Below are 22,447 nucleotides of genomic sequence, written 5' to 3'. Positions count from 1 at the left end.
AAAAAAAAAAAAAAAAAAAAAGCTGGCAGTTAACTCCAAAAACCCCTTCTATAAATTGTCCAGCATAGCCTTCTCTGTCTCTCCTTTTTCTGTTTTCTTTTTTTCTTCTTTGGTGTTTCTGGTCATTCTCTCTTACCCGCACACCCACCCCTACTCCAATACATAGCAAAGTCTCTCTGCCCACATAGTTCAAATTCCTGAAAGATGCCTTTTGTTTTAGGCCTGTTCTGATTTGGAGACTGCTGTTGTTGCTTCACAGGAAGGTGGTGTATTTTTACAGTTCTCTCTGTCTTTTTATTTAAGATTAAAATTTGTCAGATTCAATCATGTTCTGGCCTAGTTCTCAACCCTCTTTCCTTATAAAAGAAGTCAGTAAAATGACAGAGACTGCTTCAAACATGCTGGGTCCTTGGAAGGGGGGGCAGGGGGCTTGGCAGCTGTTGCTCTTGTCGTAAGGGAGCTAGAGGCTCTGGGGAGGGGTAGTCTGAAGGGGAGGACAATACTGAGCTATATATTATAAAAGAAATAATGGAGGAGGCTCAGCATTATTTGCACTGAGCGTTAGTATCTACCAACTGCAGGCTAAAATGTGTGAATGTAACTTGAGTGAAGAAGAAATTTTTTTTTTATTCTCTAAAATGACTTGTTAATTTTCATCATAAAATGGTTCAGAGTTAGTGGCTTATTAAGTTTCACATGATGATAAAATCATTGTCTGGATAAGATGCAACTATTGCGGGAGTAGTTTTATCTGTACTAGTACTAACTTCTGTATTAACACTAGGCAATATTACTGGTGTACAACACCAAACAATATTACTTGTTTTCTTTAGTGCTAACAAAAAGAGTTCAAATGAAGCTAAAAGGGCGACTGTGCAGATAGTGCCATTCTAGCTGTCTGTTACAGAAGACTTTTTAGCCTTGCGCTTTGGAACTGAATGTCTGTGTAGGTACACTCTAAATAAATTATGCCTCACAAATTGCTGTTAAGTATCTTTTAAATTTAAGAATCTATTCAATGCTGCTGTAGTCAAGGATGATAAAAAGCATCTTGGAGGTGGGTGAACCCAAGTTTCTCATTTTCATGTTTTTCCCATTTTATAATCTTAAATTACTAGAAGTGATGTACTTCTTTTACTCTTCATTTTCTAACTATTGGAGCGTCAGATCCTCATAGAAGATTGAAGTCTCGTGCTTGTAATATGTATATCTATACCGGGGCACTCAACCTCCAGCCCTTAAGCCAAAAGCAGTCTGAGCCATGGTATCCAGTGGCCCAAGGGGCTCGCCACAATTTGGGAACCTTCATGTTGTTGGGGGAGGAGTAGGAATGCAATGCTGCCAAATTCCCAAACCCCAAACTAAGCCCTGTGCAATGGGTTGGGGCTGAGTTTGGGTCCCACTCCCTACTCCTTTGCCCTTGTGTGCCCCCCCCCCCCCCTTGCACTTCCCCTGCATAGCTGGGTGGGATCTGCTGTGATTGCCTGGAGTGCCAGATTTGGACCACTGGCTAAATCTGGCTCATGGATGGACCAGGCATTACCCATCTGGGCTGCTGGCCAAAAAGAGATCAGTGATGCTCAAACTACTGGTAGCTTCGTATAGAGATCCTTTCTGAGACCAGCACACAATTGGTAAGCAAAATGATAATGATGTATTTGCAACCAACTGCACCTTCTGGCAAACTGAATTTTCTCAAATCGCAAGTGAAAAACTTGTAGGATGTACTACCCTATCAAGGTTCTGAAGTTAGTGGGACTCATACAAAGTCCTAAAGTCACATAGGCGCTTCTGAAAATCTTGCCCTAAATTCTCATACGTATACATTTGTTCTTGAAACTTGAGCTCTTCCCCCCCCCCCCCCCCAACGTCACTCTGTCGTCCCCCCCCCCCCCCCCCGAAAGCTTTAGACAAAAGGTGTGTGATGAATGGGGGTTTTGTTTATTTGTTTTTGGGGGTGGGTTTTTATTTTGGGGGGGTCCCCCCTTTTGTCTAAAAGGATAACTACAAAAGGATTGAAACTTGTAGACTAGAGACTTGTTATACAGCTTGGGGAAGGGACTATAGTTGGTGGTAGAAGTTTTTATTCCAGTAAGACTTGCATTTGTATGTCTAGTTACAAATGCCATGTTTTTGGTTGTAGCCATGTTGGTACAAGGACGTAGGCAGGGAAGGTTCATTGGCTAGATGTGGTATCTTTTTATTAGAACAACTGTGTAGTTGGAAAGAAGCTCTTTGCAAGCTTTTGGGTGCAATCACAAGGATGTAGCTTTCCTCCTCTGACAGTCTTACCAAAAACACTGGGGAAGCTTTTATGCTTGCAAACTGAAACCTTTCTTCCACTTTAACTTAAACCCCCACACCCCTCCCTTCAATTTTGATTGATGCTCAAAACTTCTGTTGTCTCAACTTTTTGCAAAAGCCAGACAGACTCTTTTCAGCTGGAGTCAGGGTATGGCCCAAATAAAACTTAACACATGACCAGCCACTTCTCTAATTCTACTGCTGCTTTTAAGGATTCTGTTTTTCACTAGGAGAATTTCAGTTTGTAAAGCAACCACTAAACCATGCTAAACTACCAAAGACATGGATTCACTTGAAAATAATTTAGAGCAGCAGCAATAGAACGGTAGTTATCAATATGAGGATCTAAAAGCATATTTTGCCTCCCTTTTTTCCCCTAAGAAGATAAATTTGAAGTATTAACAGGAAGATTCAGGTGTATTTCTTATGGGTGGAAACTTTTTTTGTTTTGTTTAAACAACAACAAAAAGAGAGTGAATCGGTGAGGGGATAGTGCTTCACCTTGTTCCAAGTTCTGCCTGGCTCCTGTAAATCTACCACCTCCTCAGTAAATTAATGAGTTTATCTGTTAAATTGCCCTAGTTTTGGTCTCAGTTGGTTGTTGTGAACATTGCCTTTGCTGAAAGGCTTGGAGCTGTTTTGAATGACACAGTATACCTTGATTACAAATATTGGTCATTGATGTTAGGTAGGTTTTAAGCAAAAATTTTGCAAAAATTATTGCAAAAATATAAGGGTGCGTTTGGGGGCATTGGAAGTATGATGGTCTTTTTTCATTTCTCTTGTGAAAGATCTTGGTTTTCCATGCTAGGTGCGCCAGTCAGAAAGCAAGTAGGAATTTTTTCACTTGAGCGGAGAGTGGAACTTCTCAATTTTCTCATGGAAAAGAAACACCACTACCTCTCCCTGCTGCAGATCAGCTTCTTCTAAAACCCTTCAAATTCCTTAATTGCTGTCCACCTAAAATGGGACAGCTCACGTGCCTTTGCACAATACAGCTTCAGCATCTGTGCTATGAACCTCATTACATATTGTCTATCATACATGCTGTCTACTTGGTTGGAAACTGGCTACCCATTGTCTGATTTTATTTATTTTTTGGTAGGACATGTAGAGGTTGGCACATAAAACAGGGACTCAGTCCTTTGTCTAGGAGTTTCTCTGTCATGCCCAAGAGAACACAGTTGTTCAGTTGACCATTACATTCACCTGCTTCCTTATCTGTTGGGGGAAGAAAAGAGAAAATTCTTCCTAACATCTCATACGACTTACTCTTACAGTACTAGGCTCTTTTGTGGGACAAAAGGGGAAGATGCTGTATGTGGAGAGTGTTCTTTTCTTGCCTAATACTGCAAATTATACAGGAGGCAGGGTAGATTTGGACCTTAAATCAGAGATGTATAGACTTTCGTAAGCAGCATCTTGCTTCATCATGCTAAGGGACTGCAGGGAGCAGAGTTCACTTGCTCAGACACTGTTTTCTATTTAGAAGCTCTGTTCCTGTAGTCTTTTCTTAGCATCTGATGAGATAAGGGGCTGTTTATGAAAGCTTATGCATATCTAATTTAATTAGTCTATAAGGGGCAAATCTACCCTGCCTCCTTCAGATGTTATTCTGATCCTTTTTAGGGAAATGAAAAAATGTCCCTTGACTTGGATGCAAGCCTTCTCCTTCTCCAGGTAGTAGCATGGCTAACTACCTGTCTCTGCAAATTATACAGGTTCTAAACCTGTTTACTATCAACAAAACTTGAGCTCCTTGTAGCTTTTGACTTCTCATGTGTCACAGCTGCACTGATAATTTTGGATGCAGCTTAGATGCTTTTTTCTGCTGCTGATACTTTTTCTGGGGAAAAGTCTGACTGATGAGGTCATTGATTGAACCAGCATGACATCGGTCAAACCTCAGCTTCACTGCATGCTAACCCTGGAATAAATAATCACATGCTTGTCGGTACATGGTAGCTTACCCCATTACAGCATGACCACATTGTTGATATCAGCATGCAGCTGTCATGTCCCACACTTGCACTGCACATGGCTATGATGAACTGTAGAGCCATCTGGGCATAAATCCTAAAACTCATTATGTGCTGTGTTTACAGAAGCTTGGTGTTGTAGGACAACTTGTTTGCCCTGTCTCTAGTCAGTGATGGGTAACAGTGTAGTGTTGGGCAAACTTTGCTGTCCTAACTCGGTTTGAATTGTCTTTTTGTTATCTGCTGTGTTCTCTGCCTAATTCCCAAGACTGAGAGCTGCTGCTTTTTTTTTTTTTCATGTGGAAGCTGAGGTGATGGTTTTTGCCTTGTTTCTTTTTTATTTTATTTTTTTTTAGTGTTGTTCTGGGTGGTCCCCCCCCCCCCTTTTTTTTTTTTTTTTTTTTTTTTTTTGTTTTTTTGGGGGGGCCCCCCCCCCCCTTTTTTTTTTTTTTTTCTTTCATGTTGCCAGGAGACATGGGTAGGAGTTTCAGAGGCTGTTCTGTAGCTGGAGGAGGCAAGAGCAGTGGTTTACTGTTGGGAATAGCGGAACAGTGGCTGGAGAGAACCACGTGTACATGCAGTTGTGGAGGGAATGAATGCTGTTGTTAATGTGGCTAGCTCTTACCTCCACCTCCTGTTGCAGCTTCTGAGCTGGGAACAGAGGCTGAAGGACCAACCATACTGCAAAAGGAATATGGGCTGACTGTCAGGGGGACCAAGATTTTGGGGTGAGGGGAAAAAGTTTCTGGAGCTATGAAGATCTTTCTGTGGAATGTAAGTGACAGAGCATCCACAAGAGACAAGCTAATAAGGATGTCAACAGATGTCTGTCCTGGTGGTCCTGATTTTCTCCAGGTAAAAAACCCAGGAGAAAATGGGAGCAGTACATGCAAAGGCCTTCCAAGCATTGCTGTTCTTCTGCCAGTAAGTGCTCAGCGAGAGCTGACAGCCTGCTGGGATTGACCTGCAATATCCTTACAGATGCACACCATGATGTTGCAAGCATTAACATGTTTTTACTCTGTATACTTCACAGATACCTGAAGCAGGACAGCAGATTCCTATGTCTCATGCCAAGAGGGTAAGCAATGGATTTGTATAGGATGGTTTGGATATGGATGATCCTGCCTCAGGATAGACTAATTAAAGTAGATGGCCTCTTGAGGTTTCTTCCAGCCTTACATCTCTAAGATTCTATGATCTGTAGGATCCTGGGACAAAGGGCTTTCTCCTGGGACAGATGCCATATCTGTTTACAGCCTAACAATAGAGCAGAGGGTTGCTGTTGACCAGTGCAGTCTGGCAGCCTTGCATTGTCCCAGATCTGTCTGCAATTGGTTTGGGACTGGTGAATCTACAGCTGATGTGGTCTGAAGTGTGCAAAGCAGTTAACTATGTGCTATCCTCCCAGCTTTTCAAAACTGGAAATATTCATTAAATTATGTTGGCGGTATGAATGAGCAGGTTTCAGAAGTGCAAATGCGGTTGACAGAATGCGTGTACCCATCCTGTCTTTACCATTTCAAGAAAGGGAACGTTAGCAGGAATCAAGGTAGTTTCTTTCTTCAGGCTCTAGTGCATCACTGTAGCTTGTTTGTAACAGCTCTCCTAGGAGAGTGCAGTCAGGCTGCAGGATATGGGTGGCCAGGCCTGGGGACTGATTGAAGATCAAGGTTTTAGAGTCGGAGAGCTAGGACAGTGGAGCTGAAGCTGAGGTCAGGGATTGGCAAGCAGAATCCAGGAGTTGGCTGGGTCAAGATGCAAATGATGCACAGGAGCATAATTGATATTAGAAAGAGCCTTTGGGGTGCCTGTTCCTCCTCCCCTATTGAAGGGCAGGAAGCTTCTGGTCCAGTTTTACTGGTCAGCCACCTGGGTGGCAGGGAAGGGGCAGACATACACACATAGAGTTGTGTATGCCAATATGAGGCTTTCACAGGTCCTGTCCATCTACTAGAAGCTTCAGTGGGGGGTGGCAGGCTTGGGTAAGCTGCTGCTCGGGGATACTGTGGTCCTGGGTTCAAGACTGTGGTCCTGACTGATCCATGATGGCAGCTCTCTCAGAAGTCTTGCCTGTGTTCAGTGTGGGCATGCTGACTTATTCTACTCTAATGAATAGCCCCTAACAAATGTGATCTGGGTGACCCCATGCTGCCCGGATGAAGGCTTTTCCTAGTGTCTGCCAGTGGTGTAAAAGGTGGCTTGGTTGCATGTGGATCAAGTGCAGACTGGCACTGGAGTGTGACTTGGCCATTTTGCTTTTAGTTGGTTGATGTTTGTTTACTGACTCATACTTACTGTAGCCCCTTTAATGCCATGCATCTGACTGGAGTGTGCTGTGAGCTTCTTCATGATTCAGGGACAACTTGGGGATGGCCTAGGCTCTAGTAATTATGACTTAAAATGCACATAGACAACCAACAAATAAATCTCTCACTACCATAGTGACTGCTACTGTGAAGGTAGTAAGAGTTGCCATTTTCAGTTTGTATTTTGGAGTTAAATATGGCACTTGCATGGTGCCCTAGGGGTATTGCCTTATAGTCCAGTTGAGGTGCTTATGCATGCATTAAAGAAACAGATTCCAGTCCCTTCATCTTTATTGAAATTCACTGATGTTTGTGGCTTCTTGATTGAGCATGTTGGGTACCCTGACTTGGTGAAAATCTGTGCATGTGTACAATAAAATACTTTTTGTTTTGGGGCCTGTATTCTTTTGAACTGATCAGGCACGCTAATGGTGCACTAAATTGGATGGAAAGTAGTGGCCCTTGGATCACAGAGTTGCTTTTCCACCAATTATTTAGCATCTCTTGTAGTACAAGGTATGATGGACATGACTTTGTTAGATGCCTGATAGTTTGCTCCTGTGGCTTATGATCTTGAATAGACCATGTCTCAAACTCTGCAGCTGTTTTGCTCCCACATCTTCTGATCTTAAGAGTCATTCTGAAAGCAGCTGCTGCTTGTCTCTCTGCTTCCTGTCCAACTCCAATATCTTTTTATGATTGTGTAGAGCTTCCCTTATGTCCCCCCTCCCCACCATGATCAGATAATTTCTGCTCTGCCTCTGCTTTGCCCCCAAATTTGGAATCCTGTTACTTGATGAGTGTAGGAATATTTCATTCCTGTTGCACAAAGAAAATAAATTTGTGCATATACAATTTCATAAATGAAACTTGTATAAATAAAGTTGCTAATAAAACGAAAATAATAATTTTTCCCTCAAGAATATAATTTTTCTTTGTATTTTCATTCTTGTACCACACTTTTCTATGAATCTTCTCCCTTGCTAGTCTCCTTTTTCCATCCACATGAGGGATTTAAGAGAGTAACAGCCAATTACCTTTCCCTTTCCCTTATCAAAAATATTTGGGCGGGGGGAGTTGGCTGGTGGGTGGGTGTAGCATCCTTTATAAATCAGAAATGTCCTGCTTCAGATTTGGGAATGGAAGAAAGATCAGATATTCTGTGCTCCAGGGCACAGACTCTCCATTTACCACAAGGAAATCTGTACCTTGTGTCTGAGCAAGTGATACCTGTGGGTTGGAGTTTTGCCCAGCCTAGGAATCTGAGCTTTCCTGCGATGTCGACTTTTGATAAGAAATTCCATTTTCCCCGCACCCCCTCCCCCAGAACATACTAAAATCAAACTGATAGTAAAGTGTTATTGCATTAGTGAGAAGTTCATATAGCTTTCAAGTGCTTTCAGGCATAGCTTTATGGCTACTTCTACATTTTAGTCAGAATCTGTGGTCACAGACATCTTACCTTTTTGCTTTTAAAAGAAAAGCGACTGCATTCAACTGATGAAAATTTACTGGGTTGCTTCTCCCTTTCTCCTCCCTTCTCATATACCATCATGAGCTGCTTGATCCAGACCAGGGGGAAGAAAAGAGCTGGGGAAGTAATGGGTGTTGATGGAATGACATTGTATCTGCCCTTGAATTGAAGCAGAAGCTAGGCTAAGAATCTGTCCAACTGTATTGTAGTAGTCTTGAGGCTTCCCTTTGTTATACAAGACCCTACTGACCTGTGATAATGAGTCTGCTTTGGCTGCTTATGGTGGAGGTCTTCCTTGTACCTACCATATACTTTCTGGGTCACAGGAGACAGCTGGTCTATTCAGTTGTGGGGAAACTAAGTCTAAGGCTAGGATTACTTCTTGCCCTCTCCCTCTTCTTCCTAGGTGGTTGTGGTGGCCTGGGCCATGCCCCTGCAGACATCTGGGTTCTGAACTCTGTGCCAGTCTAGGCTCTACAGATGAGCCTATGCTGAAATAATGGGTACTGTTTTCCAGGAGGGTGATCCAAGCACAGTCTGGTTCATTGCAGAATTGCCAGTCTGAGAAGCAACTACCTCGCCTCCTATTTTTCTCCCTGGCATTATAGTAGCCCCTTTAATCTTCCCTGTATTTCTGTCCAGACAGCTTGGCCAGCAGCTGCCAAGATGTACCTTTTGCATTGTTTGAGCTTCTATTTTTTTTTTTTGGTATGGTTAGTATTTGGGGTTCTGCTCACTTCTGGGCCAAAAGGTGCCCTATTGTTATGCTGTCTCTTGGCTGTATGAATGGACTGTCTTCACTGGGGTCCTTGTTCCAAACTCCAGAAACAGAGAAACCAACAACAGTGTTGCTCTCTAGCCACTCTGTAGTCATGGGCTAGGTACAGACTGTCAAAAAGCCTGTGGTTGAATCGATTCAAACTAGGCAGCGTCCTCTAAGCTGCGTAGTTGAACCAATTTTAATCAATGGAATGGACATTCAGTTTTCAATTGGGGGAAGGCAGGGGGAGGCCTGTACTGACCCAGGCCAGTAGGTTGGGGCTGCTAGACAGCCTGATGATCATTGCCAGCCCAACCAAGTGCCCTGAAACCACTGCTGGCCCCCCACAAGAGGTTAAGGAGCTCCCTATCCTGGTGCTGGTCCACCTTGGGGAAAACTTTTAAGGGGTTTCCCCAGCCTGTGGCCCCCAACCCAGGCAGCCTTGGGGAGCTAAGAGGGATTCCCACCACCCTTCTTCTCAGCTGCTGACTTTTTGCTTTGGGGGTTGTCACAGGAAGGAGGGAGAAGTCTTCTGGGCCCAGTGCCTTCCCATACAGCCCAGCATGGGGGCACTGAGGAGCCCCCATCTTGAGGGGATTCCCCCAACCCCAGCCCAGTGTCCCCCAGCCCTGGGCAGCCCCAAGGAGCTGAAGGGAATTCTTCCCCTCCCCAACCCACTGCGTTAGCTGCTGCAAGTCTCGGAGAGAGCCCAGGGAGAGGAGGGAAATTCCTTTGCATGTAGTTTTGCCTTAGACTTTGCAGCTGGTTTTGCCTTAGCTGCAGTTTCCCTCCGTTCCCTGAAGCTGCCTGAGGCTCGCAGGGCCTAAGACGAGCAGCTCTGCATTTTGGGATGGAGAGAATTCCCCTCAACTCCCTGGGGCTCGGGGACCCTGGGCTGGGGAGGGGGGCAAGCTTCCCCCCCCCCTCCTGGCAGGAGCTCCCTGGTGCCCCCATGCTGGGCTGCATGGGGTGGCACCTTGCCTGGAGGTTGTCTTTGCCCTCCTGTGGCAGCCGCTGAAGCGATCTGCAGTGGGGGAGGGGAGAAGAATGCCAGGGTCTGAAAAGCCCCCACCACAGGGGCTTTCGCTTATTTCCATTCTCCCCTGCCTTCCCCCATGCTGTGTAGACCCCGGTTAGGGGGACTGGGGGTCTGTTTCTCTGCCTCCTGTCCCTATGGGTTGATGGACATAGGCAGGAAGCAGGCAGAGGGGCAAGGCAGAACCTGCTCCACTGGAGCAGACAGCACAGCCCAGGACTGCAAAGCACCCTGGGGTGCTGAGGTACTCTGATTTAACTTGAACCGGGAAGGGGTCTGGGACAGAAGTTCCATAAACCAATTTGACCTAAATCAGTTCAGTCTGATACTACATCCAACCAGTTTATCTTAAACTAGTTTTGGTCACTTTGAAAGCAGCTTATGTGCACTGAACTTTATGTTCTGTTACAGGATTAAACCAGTTTCTGCTCACTTAAACTAGTTTATGTGTAACTTCTGTCCCTAGCCATGATGTTTGACCCATTTTCAGGAGGGGAAAAGAACATGCATTGCAGTTTTGTAAAATTGAAGATGCCCAGTAGGCTTTATGGGAAGAGATTGTAAAACTTTTATTGTGGGTATTCAAAGCTGCATGACTTGATGTAGTAATTATCTCTGCGAAGGTTGCTTGCTTCATGATCAGCGCTGCAGTTTTGGATGTGTGTTCACACATCTGTGTGATGTTCTGTTAGGTTGGTAACCGGGGTGATTTAGAAGGTTATCATGCAGTGCAAATAAGGCTGATGTCTGACTTGCTATGGAGAACAGCAACTGGGTGAGGATGCTGCTTAGAGTATATAGGCTGCCTAAGTTGTTTGTATCTGTACCTTCTAATGTTTGCTTCATGTTTTGGTTTTAACGTGTAATATTAAACTTCCACATCCTATCACTTTATGAGTGTGTGACATATAAATGACTTAATTACTTAACTCCAGCCTAAAGGCTTTTGATGCAAACAGCATAGTTTCAAGGCATGCAGCCCCATGAGAGATTCCAAAAAATATTAGGAACCTGTCTCATTCTGAACTCTTCGCTGCACTTTTTTTGGTGTTGCTTTATTTTAAGACCATTGATCCCGTTGGCCCTTGGCAGGTTGGGAGGCATAGCTGAACAGAAATAGCGCCAACTTTCAGATATCTACCAAGGCACACTTCAGTTAGCAATAACGGCAGAGTAACAAGTGCATAGCCAGTAGGAGTAAAAGGAATTTTAACTCCTTACAGCCCATATTGGGAGAAATTCAAGGCCATCCAGAGGATAAAACTTCACTACTTCTTGGAAACCCACACTTACCTTCATAATATCTTATTAATACAAAGTATGGGGGACCCCCAGACTGACCTTGCAGAAACAGACCACAGCCATGACTTCTGAGTAAGTTTTGCCTTTTGATTTCTCCTAGGCTATCTAGATTGTTAAGAGCTATGCTAGTGAACCTCAGAACTTGCTACAATGGTATAAGACTATATTGAGAATACAGTAATTACAGATGGTAATTTAGTGTGCATGGTGAAATAGGTATGCTTTTATCAGACTTAAGTAGAACTGGGGCTGAACAAGCACAAACCCATTGCATTTAAACCAGAGGGTGAGAAATTTGGTAATAGCTTCCAAAGTTTAAGAGTTGTAGACGAGAACAATTTAAGCCTGGTACACATGTGATCATATTGTTCTACTAGTTTCTAGGGAGATGCAAGTTCTCCCAGGTACTAGAGACCCTAGTGTAGTGAATCCTAACCCTTTGATAGACTCAAGGCACCATTTGGAGACTGTCAGCTCTTGGTGTTTTTGACTACAGAAATATGATAGAGCGATTTTTCTATTACAGACAATTTAGAGCACAATAGGTCAGAATTATTTGACACTATGGATTCCTCCTTGAAATCTCTGGGTTGACTTGTGAATTGTGTTTCTGCTAATAAGGTGTGGTACTTTGTGGCAGGCACCCCAGGTTGCTATGGCACGTTGGTTGAGAATTGCTGCTGTAGTAACTGATTGTCAAATTATTCACAGTCGGTTTGTACAGCATCCATTAGAGTTAATTTGTTTAATATTTTGTCAGCTATAAATTTTTGGTTGGTTTCTCATCTTTTGCTAGCTGGGGTTCTCAAGGTGCAGCAGCATATGGAAGTCAAAGCTTTTGTCATGTTTTGGAACCTTCAAGTGCAGCTTCAAGATTGTGAAGGACAACCAGATAAACAATTTTTTTTTTTTTTGTCTTGCAACTGCTTTCCTGTTTTCATGAAACTTGATTTCCACTCATTCCTGCAATATCTATTAAAGTAGTGTTGAGAACAAAACTCCTAGGAAGACTTTCCTAGCTTTTCACATGCCACAGACGCAGACTGGCAATCTTCTTTCCCCCATTCCCTCAAGAGTTTTTAAGCCTGTATAGAATTAAATGCCAATTCCCAATGTGACTGTGGCAGCTGGCTGGTATATAGAGTCTTTACATGTTGCTTAAACTTGTATCGGGAAATGATTTGTTGGAAGATCAAAGCACTAGTAAGGTGAAAGAATTTTTTTTGCCAAACCACAGGTTTGGTCTGAATGTAAATATTGCCTGATATTTATGAGGACTGTCAGTGTTCTTGACACGAGTGATTTCTGGGTTTCACTCAGATTAGTCTAGTTGACATGACTAATTTCATGCAAGCTTTGATATTTCAAATACAGCAGTCTGAATGGACTAAGAGGATAGTGTCATTTAATTTCATCACCTGAGAGAGTACAGACTCCAGCTAAGCTTTTCTTGTGTTGGCCATGTTGTCTCTTTAGGTCTATGGACTTGAGGGACTTACACTCCTTCAGGAGTGGGGGAGCCTTGTTAGCGTGCATAACTTAGCTCATCGTTGCTTGCAAGCTTTTTGTGATTCTCACTTTATGCGGGGAGGGTGTGGGATGGGAAAGTGTCTTTTGATAGATAGGAACATCAGGGGCAAACTTGTGTACACACATACTGGTGAGTACTTATTCCATGATGCAGGTGACTAACAAGATTCTTGCACTTGCAGAGAGACTATGCAAGGGAGCTGCACTGTCAGCAGAGCTAGAACTAGTTGATTTCTAAGATGGTGATTCTCAGCTAGTGTGCTGCAGTACCATGGGGTGTTGTGAGATCCTTTTTAAGGGTGCTACAGTGTGCTGCACAATATTAGCACTTTTAGGTATGCAAACAAGTCTCCAAAGAAAACCAAAAGATTTCAAATGGGAATCAAGTGTGTCAAAAACATTCTGACCTCCTATGGCATCTTGGAGCTCTTTGTCACAGAAGAATTGTTCTATTTTTCTGTAATGTCACTTTGAGAGGTGCCTTGAGTCTGGAAAGACTGAGAACCATTGCTCTAAGGTGCCTTTCAGGGTGGATAAAAATAGATGATTAAAAATTTAATAAATAAAAACTGGATTTTGTCATTTTTAAATTAGATTTTTAAAAATGTTCTTATCTAAATTGTAATCAGTTTTCCTTGTATTTATAAATAAACCAGCTTAAAATGAAATTTGAAGTTAATACAGCATAAGCCAAGGTATAAATTTAGTATACTCTGTTAAAATAATTCAACATATTTTATTTAAATTAAATAGCCTCTACCAAAAACTCTGGAGTTAAAGGCTGATTTTCTTCTAGATAAGAAGGGGGGTGAGGGAGGGGGGAAGGTCTAACCTTTTGAGGGCAAACTTCAAAAAGATGGCATAATATTTCATGTATTAGGGACTTTACTCTGCTAATCCTTTGCATCCACCAGGATAGAGCCTGCATGCCTTGCAAAGTCATAATTTGGATTCTGATTCCAGGACAGACCATTATGTGTACTCTGTGATCAGGATTATCCACTGAGCCCACTCAAACTCCTGTTTTATTCTCTCTACCTGAGCTCTGGTTAGATCGGCTCTCAAATTAGGAATACTTGATTCTGCACCCATAATGACGGCTTCGTCTCTAGTTATTTCAGATCACCCCAGGGGAAAAAAATTTTTTAAACGACTTACATAAAAAATTGTTTCATTTTAAAAGAATTGGGCATGTAGGAACGCAAGTTCAAATGACTTTCATTTATTTATTTTGATTTTTGTTTCCCCTAGGGTGATCTGAAAGAATTTAATTCACTAACCGCAGTTCATACACTTAACATTATAACAGTTAATACTATTGTTTAATAAATTAGTTAGTTGTAAAATTGCACCCTGTTTTGATTTACCCTTTTAAAAAGGTTTCTGTATCCAAAATATCAAATTTATTAAGCAAAACTTTTAAGTGGTTTTGTGAATTTAATTAAATTCAAGTTGCTATCTTTAATGCAGCTTGATACAAATCTGAGCTAAAAATGTAATCCTCCAGTGAATAAGAAAAATATATTTCACCATTTTATAGCATACTGAATATAGGATGTCTAACAATCCGCATATGTTAAACTATATATATATATATATATATATTTTTTTTTAGAATGGAATTCCAGCATATCGGAGCAGACTGACTAATCGAGTCTGCTGGAGCTCCAGCACATGCAGAATGCTTATTGAATGAGCTTAAGTTCAAATGCCCCTGCCACAATTTTTAAGCATGATACATGAGATGTGGCAGTGTTCTAGGGTGCAGACAGAAGTGACAATTTTCACCCAGTCTGGCCACAGAAAGCATCTTATACCTTGGACCAAATATAAGTGCACAGCTTCAGACAGCTTCAAAAAAGGCCAATTTGGGCAAAAATCTGACCCCTCATCTGCGCTTTTTTTTTTTTTAATTAATTAATTAATTAATTTTTTAAAGACTCTATACTGCTTAAGCTTCTTTAGGGAGTTTAGCTGACCAAGGAGTGCAGATATAGGTGGTGCTTGCTCACTTCAGCTGATGTCTGAATTTATTACCACAGAGTTTTAGTTCTAGGGATTCTTCGTAATTCAGCTCCTAGTTTCTTCACCCAGTGACTCCTCCAGCCAAGTTTTTGAAGCCTGGAAAATCTGTGGAACACCACAGGCTCTAGCTGCAAGATAGTCCAGGTTACATTGGGCAGTGAGATCTGTGGCCTTTTTTAATAAAGCAAGAGATTTCCTAGCTTGCTGTAAACTACATGACATCACCATGAGATGGTGAGTTAGTTGTCTAATATTAGAGAGTAAATTCAGATTAAGCTGGCATGGGGAAAGGGGAAGACATGGAGATGACTTTTTCCTGCTTTTAAGAAGAAATGGATGGAAAGATGAAGGGAGGCTTACAGTGATGCTTGCTAATCAGTAATAAAAGGAATGGTCTTGCAACTATTAGTAATGCAAAATAGGGCCATATGCATTACAATAGGAGGAAATTAACAGAAAATGTGCAGAGGAATCCAAGTGGGGAAAGAAATAACCCTGGTGCACTTAAAAAGAGAGAGGGACTGGTTTTATTGTTCCCTGAAGGAGCAGCAGATAGGACAATTGGGGTGGGGGACATGGAAGGAATGAGGGGGTCTCCAGCTAGCTCTGACTCGTTTCTCTTCCCTTCTTCAGATCTCATTCTTTTCAGAGTGAAACGCTTGGCAACCTCTTCCTTCTGTGTAACCATGAGGTTCCTGTGTAACCCAACTTTGTTGTGGCTGCCAGTATGCTAGAGATCAGCCTGCATCTGTAGATGGTATGTTTTCTAGTTCTTGTTTTCAAAAGGATGGGTATGGGCCACCTGGACCTCAGAGTAGCTTGCACATAGAAGCAGAGTAGTTGAAAGGAGAACATTCCTGTAGGTTGGTCAGGTGTTTCTTGCTAGAGTAGGAGCAGCGGACCTGTGGGCAGTGGTGGGTGGGAGAATGGGAGGGAAAGGGAGGTGCCACTGGGCATGGAGGGAGTGCCAGAAGAGGTGGGGTGGGGTCTCTACCTGCTTCAGGGATTAAAAATCCTTGGCTGCTGCTCCCACTGTGTGGTCTGCCTGCTCTGCTGGTGGTGGCAGGGGGTGCAGAATTTTAATTTTATTGTCTCAATGAGATGCCCCGTGTTTCTGTGTACAGGTTTCCCTCGCTTTATGCTGTACATGCGTTCCTGGAAAACCCCGTAACTTAAATTTGCATAAAGGGAGCCCACTTTACAAATGTAAGCAATAGGGATACGTTCCAGACCCATTTCTACCACTTTTACAAGACAGTTTTGGTACTCACCAATAGCAGACAGCACACAAGCACGGGGCACTATCATAATGGGGATGGTAACTACAGGAACACGTGTTGCAGACAATGAGCGAGGAGCACAGATCCACACAGGAGACTATATTTTGGTGCGCATCACTCCCACAGTGCACCACACGAAGCAGCTGACTGCGGGCTTCCACCACCCTGATCGCATAAGAGTGAATTTGCCTCTCCTGAGACACATTTTTGGTATATATAAAAAAAGGTAATCGCATAAGAGTGAATACACACATACAGAACCCACATAAAGTGAGGGGAAACCTGTAGTTTTATTTAAGGACAAAGTTTTGTTTGTTTTTTGAGAAAAACAGCTTGTGCATGCATGAGTTTTCCCTGCCTAAAGGAAGCTGGTCAGAAGTATGTATACCTCTGAACAGGCTGAAATTTAACTTATAACTACGTGCAACAAAAGTCTGGGCCTGTGGAACTAAAAGTAATCTTAAACCTAAATAGATTTTGTGGTGTGTGTGTTCTAAAGAAACCAAAGACAAACAGTTACTACTTTGTTTCATGCCGTTGGAAAGAAAATGGCTCCCACCAGATTAGGTTAAAGCCTTTTAATGCCATTTTTCAAACAAATTCGTCCTCTGTCTAAATACTATCTGTGTTTGTTTGCTAGCTTTCAGTGTAGTGGTGCTGGGCAGGGGGAGGAGGAAACATGGAGGAATTAATTAGCAGTCCTCTTGCTAGCCGGTGTCTTCTTTCAGATTTCTCAAATTGCAGTGTGGGGGAGTGATTAGGAAACATTCATCTGATAATCCTGTAGTTTTCATGGCCTGGTGTTGGCCATCTTGAAACTATTTGTACCAGTGCATCATGTAGTGTTGGTAGAGCTTTCATATGTAGGGGTCTTTAAAACCCTAACACTTCGCCAACAATTTCCTCCACTGAAAGGAATCTACAATATCTCACCTTCACTCTGTCCTGAGGAAACTGTCTGCCCTTCTCCTTTCTCACAGGGTTTTGTATCCTTCTCTGCACCGAAAGGTAATGGCTGTTTCTTGATCCTTTGTACTTGAACCAGGCTATAAAAATAGCTTTGTGTGGACATAATGCTAGGTCTTGCTAATCAGATTTTGTTAGGAGTTGTGGGTGAATGAAAGGAATTATGTGGGTCCACACAGCAGTTACTGAGATGCTCACTTTTTACTGAGCAAGAAGTGACCCCTGCTCTGGCTTAGTCCTTCAAAGACTCTTCCCACATCTTCAGTTTGGAAGCAGTTTTCTTCTGATCGTTCTGGTCAGTTTTTACTAGATACTGATATAATTCTTTTTGAGGCAAGGATTTCAGATCCTAAATCCAAAGGGGGTGGGGAGTGATGGGGGCAGGGGGAGAGAGATAGTTATACTCTGTTCTTAAAATCAAGGGACTAGCATCTCAATTCCTACCTGCCACATCCATGTCCATATACTTTCTGACAAGTTTTTTAGTTCCACATTCTTGTAGCATCTTTCTGGATGTGCAGGTGCATTGTGATTTAGGTAATTGGCATCAGACAAACTCCTGTGTACAGACAGTTTTCTAAGAGTGTACATGGCAAATAAGTCTGAATTCCCTTGGAAATTGGTCTTTTGATGAACACAGCTAATTTAGCCCCATCAGTGTACACTTAGTAATATAACTGGAGCAGACAAGACGACTGGCAGATGAAAGCTTTGCCTCACTTGAAGGCTTTTGTTTTCTTTTGCAAGTATTCAGTCATTGGCATTTTAATGCTGTGAGCAAAATAGAAAAATGCCAGGAATGAGGGAAGGAAAACTCATTCAACAAACTTTACTGATGTTGTAACCTGGAACGCCAAGCTACTTTTTTTTTCAGTTTATATTTAAATTCACATTTTTAATTTGAGGGTTTTTTGGTTTTCCTTTTTCTTTAAGGAGCTTAACCTTTCTGTGGCAGCCTAGGACTTGGAGAAGAGTAGTGACAGAAGTTCTGAATCTTACAAGATGTTTTGGAAAGCATCTTGGAGATTATAGACCAGAGATGCAGTAAACCATATAGTGTAGAAGTTGTTACACTCAGGTCTTGGCATAAAATGAAATCATCCTCTAGAGACTTTGAATTTCTGTGTTTTAATCGGAAGTAAGGGTATACCTATAGCTTCAACCCCTCTTCCCCAACTGCCCCCCCAACCAAAAAACCTTTAAAATCTTACCTTGAAGCATTGAGTTCTGAAAGAGTGTTTCTTTTATGCTTTTTAAAATGTGAGTTGTCTCTATTTTAAACCTTATAATTACCAGAACCTTGAATAAAGCAAATTATAACTTATCAAGTGGCTTTCTGCTTCTTCCCTTGATAACACTGCATGCTTTAAATAGCTTGCAAAACACTGTGGTTGGAGATTTAGCATTTCCTTGACTACATTGTGTGTGCATATGCTTGTATGTGCAAGCAACTGCTCTTGTGAGAGGAGAAGCTCTCTATTTTAGTTTTGTATGCATATTGGACATTGGGTAGAGAGTGCAATGTGGCAGCCTAAACATGAGTTAATGAATTTCTTTGAGCTTGTTTGCAAACAAGCTTCAAAGCTGTACCTGGAGTAAAGATGCCTGTATTGCTATATAAAGCTTTCAGGAGAGCTGGGTGTGCCAGTGAGCCTTTTGCTCGCGTTAGCTGCCTCCTTTTTCCACTCAGTTAACACAGTGGCCGCGTCCAGACAAGGGTGGCCATGCTGTATGTGGCGCCACAGATGCATCTTTGGCACCACACTCTACACATTCAGGTGTTCTCTGTGCTACAAGGTAGTAGTGTGGCGGGGAGGATGGGGGGGGGTTGATTCTGAGAGATCCCAGGGTCAAAAAAACCCCATGGGTAGTGCGTGGCGTGGCGTGGCTTACATGGGGGCAGCATGCACTGCCTAAAACCAGACCCTTTAGGGCCAGGACCACACTCTGGCTCAGGGTCTGAGCAGCAGGATCACCCAGCTATTCCTTCCTGAGGACCCCAGGTAAGGCTGCAGGGGGCCAGCCCAGTTCTGGCCCCAGCTTCCCCTATACCACTCAAGGTAACTTCCCACTTGCCAGTGGATACGTGGCACAGGCATTCCCTGGCTTGGGGGCAGCTAGCAGCGGCACAAGGTGATGCATTGCTTTTTGTCCCCGAGGAAACAAATGTCCATGCTTGTGTGGATGCGGCCAGCAGGGCTAACTCTTGGCTCTGTTGCAGCTGCATCATTTTTGGGAAGTTTGTGAAGAAAATATTTGAATCAAGAGTCCTCTTTCAAGCAGAACACTTGACGTGTGGGGGGGAGATTTTGTTCATTGGTTTATTTTTATTTTATTTTTTTGTGGTGCTTGCAGTTTTTATTTTGCCCTGCCCTCCACGGATATGGCTTAATCCTTTACCATTATTTTAAATCTCTTTTTCAGGGAACTGCCAGCCATAAGCACTTCTAAATGAGAGTATGACCTGGTAGGATAAAGACTAGTAAAAAGATGGCTGATTGTCGTGTCTCTCAAAAGTATGTACTATACAGCCTGTGAAACCATTGCTTATAATGAAGTAGGGCATTTCCCTGTCCAAAGATTAAGCACACATAACCAAAAGGGAAGGGATGTGGGGAAATAATTCATGTGCCTAAATCTGCAAGAAGGGAATTTTCCCCCTGAAGTGTCATCCTGAATCTTCCAAGCCATGTTGAAATATTTCAGCATAGGTTTCCCAACCACAGTTCTGAGTATCCGCACTTAATATTTTATATACCGTCTTGGCTACCACAGTATATAGTTTTGAGTAACCGTGGTTTTCCATGGTTGCACATCAGCCTGCCACTTTTCACCGTAAGTCTTTTGTCTTGCCAACCGTGGGAACTTTCAGGAACCTAACCTCAGTGGTTGGTGAGGGAAACCTGTACTTTAATATGTCAGTTTGCCTAGATGGACACCTAATAGTTTGGTAGAACACAACACTGGTGCGAGAGCCTGCTGCATTCAGAACTTGTTTTCAAGGCCACGGGTTCTCAACCTTTTTAGACTCCAGGTATCCCTGGGAAAAGGTCAGCTCTAAGCTACTGTACTGTATTTCTTACTATAAAAAAAAATAATAGAACAGTTCTTCTGTTGTGAAATGCTCCTATTTGAAATCTCTGGATTTATTTTGTGAATTGTATAGGTGTTTACACCTAGCAATGCTAATACTGTGCGACTCCCTGAAAAGGATCTCCTGGCAGCCCAGGGTGCCATGGCGTTCTGGTTCACGCAAACCGTGGAAGATCTAATAGGGTAGAGTTGTTCAGCATGTTGCATTTGTAGTAGGAATTCCAGATGTTTATACAATGCGTCTAAGCTTGCCCTGGAATACAAAATATTTGCAGAAAGCCCTGAGGTCTGCCCACAGGTAAGCTGTTCACACAAGTTCTCCAAACAAAATGGGCAAGAACTTAATTGACAAGCCAAAAAATAGTTCAGTGTTATTATATCCCCTTAGAAACCTTCCCCTGGGAATTTTTGAATCAAACAGTTGTTATACTGGAATCCAAAACACAGCAATAACTCAAATGGGGGGAACCCTCACTTGATATGCAGCTGCAGAAAATGTAAATTAAACCCTGCTTTTCTTATAAAACTGCAATTGAATGTTTACAGCCAGGGTTTGGCCATAACTTGACAGCCATCCTTATGACAACGTCTTGTTTGCAAATATGCATGTCCTAAAGAAATAACACGTCTCTTTAAATATTTGCAGAAGCTTCAAAGGTGTTTTTTGTTTTGTTTTTAATTTAAAGGAAATTTTTAGACAAGATTTAAATGTGCTGGCTTGTCAACCTTGACAGATTATTATGTGAAGCGTGATGAGTGACTTTCTGAAGTAAGGCTGTACAGGTTTAAATGATATGCAGAAAGGTATGTAGGGTGCCTTGTCCCTTATGAAAATATGCTACTTCCAAAACGGATTTAGAAAATTTTTTATGTTGCTCTTAACATGTTATTAACTGGTACTGGCCAGTTTGCACATACTGACTTTTTGGGTGTATACTAAAATGATTCACTTAAAGCAACCCCACAGATTCAAAGCAAAGCCTTTTAACTGCATCTCATGGAGCCAGACGTGCTTGCTCTGCTTCAAGAGGAGGCATTGATTAAAGGATCTAGAAAGTTTTCAACTAGTCTAGCAAGATTTCCATAAAAGATGGTCTCTGATACTAGCCCACTCTGGGTACCAAACATTTGACTGCTGAGTAGCTGATTCCAGAACCCACCCACCTTTTGGGAAGTTCTTGTACACAAAATAGAGTAATTTATGCTGGAATAACAATTACATGGTGAATTACATTACAGAATAAGGCGATTCCACTGTAACTTTGTCTACCCAATTTTTCTTTCATATGACTGATGCAGATACAGAACAAACTCTAATTTTACATTTAGCTGGTTGAGGCACAATTGCATCAGGAGCAGCAGAGTGTATTACTGAGTGTATACCTCCTTTATATTTGTAGTTTGGGCATTGAGTTGCATCTTCCATGGTCTGTTAGGTGATCAGTTGCACACTGGAGAGCTTTTAATTTTCCATTTGTGCATTGGGTATCCACATCTCCCAAGATTTGTGCAGATACGGCTTAGTTACCCATGAGCAGTGTGGGAGATCAAAGCCAGGGACCTGCTGCTTTGGATCTATCAAAATGTTTATTTGGAACTTCCTAGGAGCTCTATTTGGTTTTCCAAGCTTCACCAGGGTGGAAGCTACATTGTTGAAAGTTTTAAATGTGTAAATCCACAAGGGCTTGTGCAACTTTACATGATGGTGGGGGGCTTTTTTGAGGTCTTGGTGGTTGGGGAGACATTTGTTTTCCTTAATTCACTGGACTTCCTGTAGAGTTGCTGCCTTGCAACAAATAGGTGAAGGAGCAATGTGCAATGGCACAGGAAGCCAAGGTGTTGGGGCCATGAATGATGCATGCCCCCAGAGGCTGGGGGAGCATGGTGACTGCTTGCAGGTGGTGGTGGGGGCATGGCAGCAGCAAGCGGGGAGCTCCTGCAGGTGGCCGCAGTGGTCGGCAGCTGCTGTTAATGGTGGTTCGTTCTTCTGTTGGGGTGCACCGCCAACCTCGGGGAGTGCACCTGCACCTGTGTGCTCCCCCTACGCATCGCCAGTGGTTGGGGCTAACATGAGGACCTCAAGTCCACCTGATGAAACTGGCTATCAGGACTAGATTCAGGACTGAGGTTTGTTGGTTACACCAGATCAGGTCACTTAAGTACTGCTGTTTAAATAAACTTGAGATGATCTTTGGGGCTTCTGCAACTGTAAAGGTTCCTACGTGCACAGGAACTCTGTAGATTTTTGTATTGGATTAGCAGGAGAGCTTGTTAATGCGGAGTGAAAGACTCTAGTTAGGTATTTTTACCCACTTTTTTTCCCCGCCGGCTTCTCTAGGCCAGTAGTTGCACTGAGGAAATTGATTTAGACCATCAGTACAGGGAATTT

At 42.7% G+C, this 22,447-nt stretch overlaps 1 protein-coding gene across 9 annotated transcripts in view; it reads left to right on the top strand.

Annotated features, from left to right (window-relative positions):
• KANK1 (KN motif and ankyrin repeat domains 1) overlaps positions 1-22,447 on the top strand; it is a 191,245-nt gene that overhangs the window by 14,696 nt on the left and 154,102 nt on the right. For 2 of the 9 annotated variants that reach the window (XM_025202966.1, XM_025202959.1), the window contains exons 2-3: positions 11,086-11,236; positions 15,353-15,476. The exons of 4 other annotated variants lie outside the window; for them this stretch is intronic. The gene's annotated coding sequence lies outside the window, so the exon portion shown is untranslated. Of the gene's footprint in view, positions 1-5,319; positions 5,365-11,085; positions 11,237-15,352; positions 15,477-19,438; positions 19,482-22,447 lie in introns of those variants that run through there. 3 more of the 9 variants (XM_025202960.1, XM_025202962.1, XM_025202961.1) reach the window with 3 other exon arrangements.

The sequence above is a fragment of the Alligator sinensis genome, unplaced genomic scaffold (assembly GCF_000455745.1).
Source record: "Alligator sinensis unplaced genomic scaffold, ASM45574v1 scaffold308_1, whole genome shotgun sequence".
NCBI classification, from domain to species: domain Eukaryota; kingdom Metazoa; phylum Chordata; order Crocodylia; family Alligatoridae; genus Alligator; species Alligator sinensis.
The sequence above is the reverse complement of the archived record's forward strand: the minus strand, read 5'-3'. Positions and strand labels throughout refer to the sequence as shown.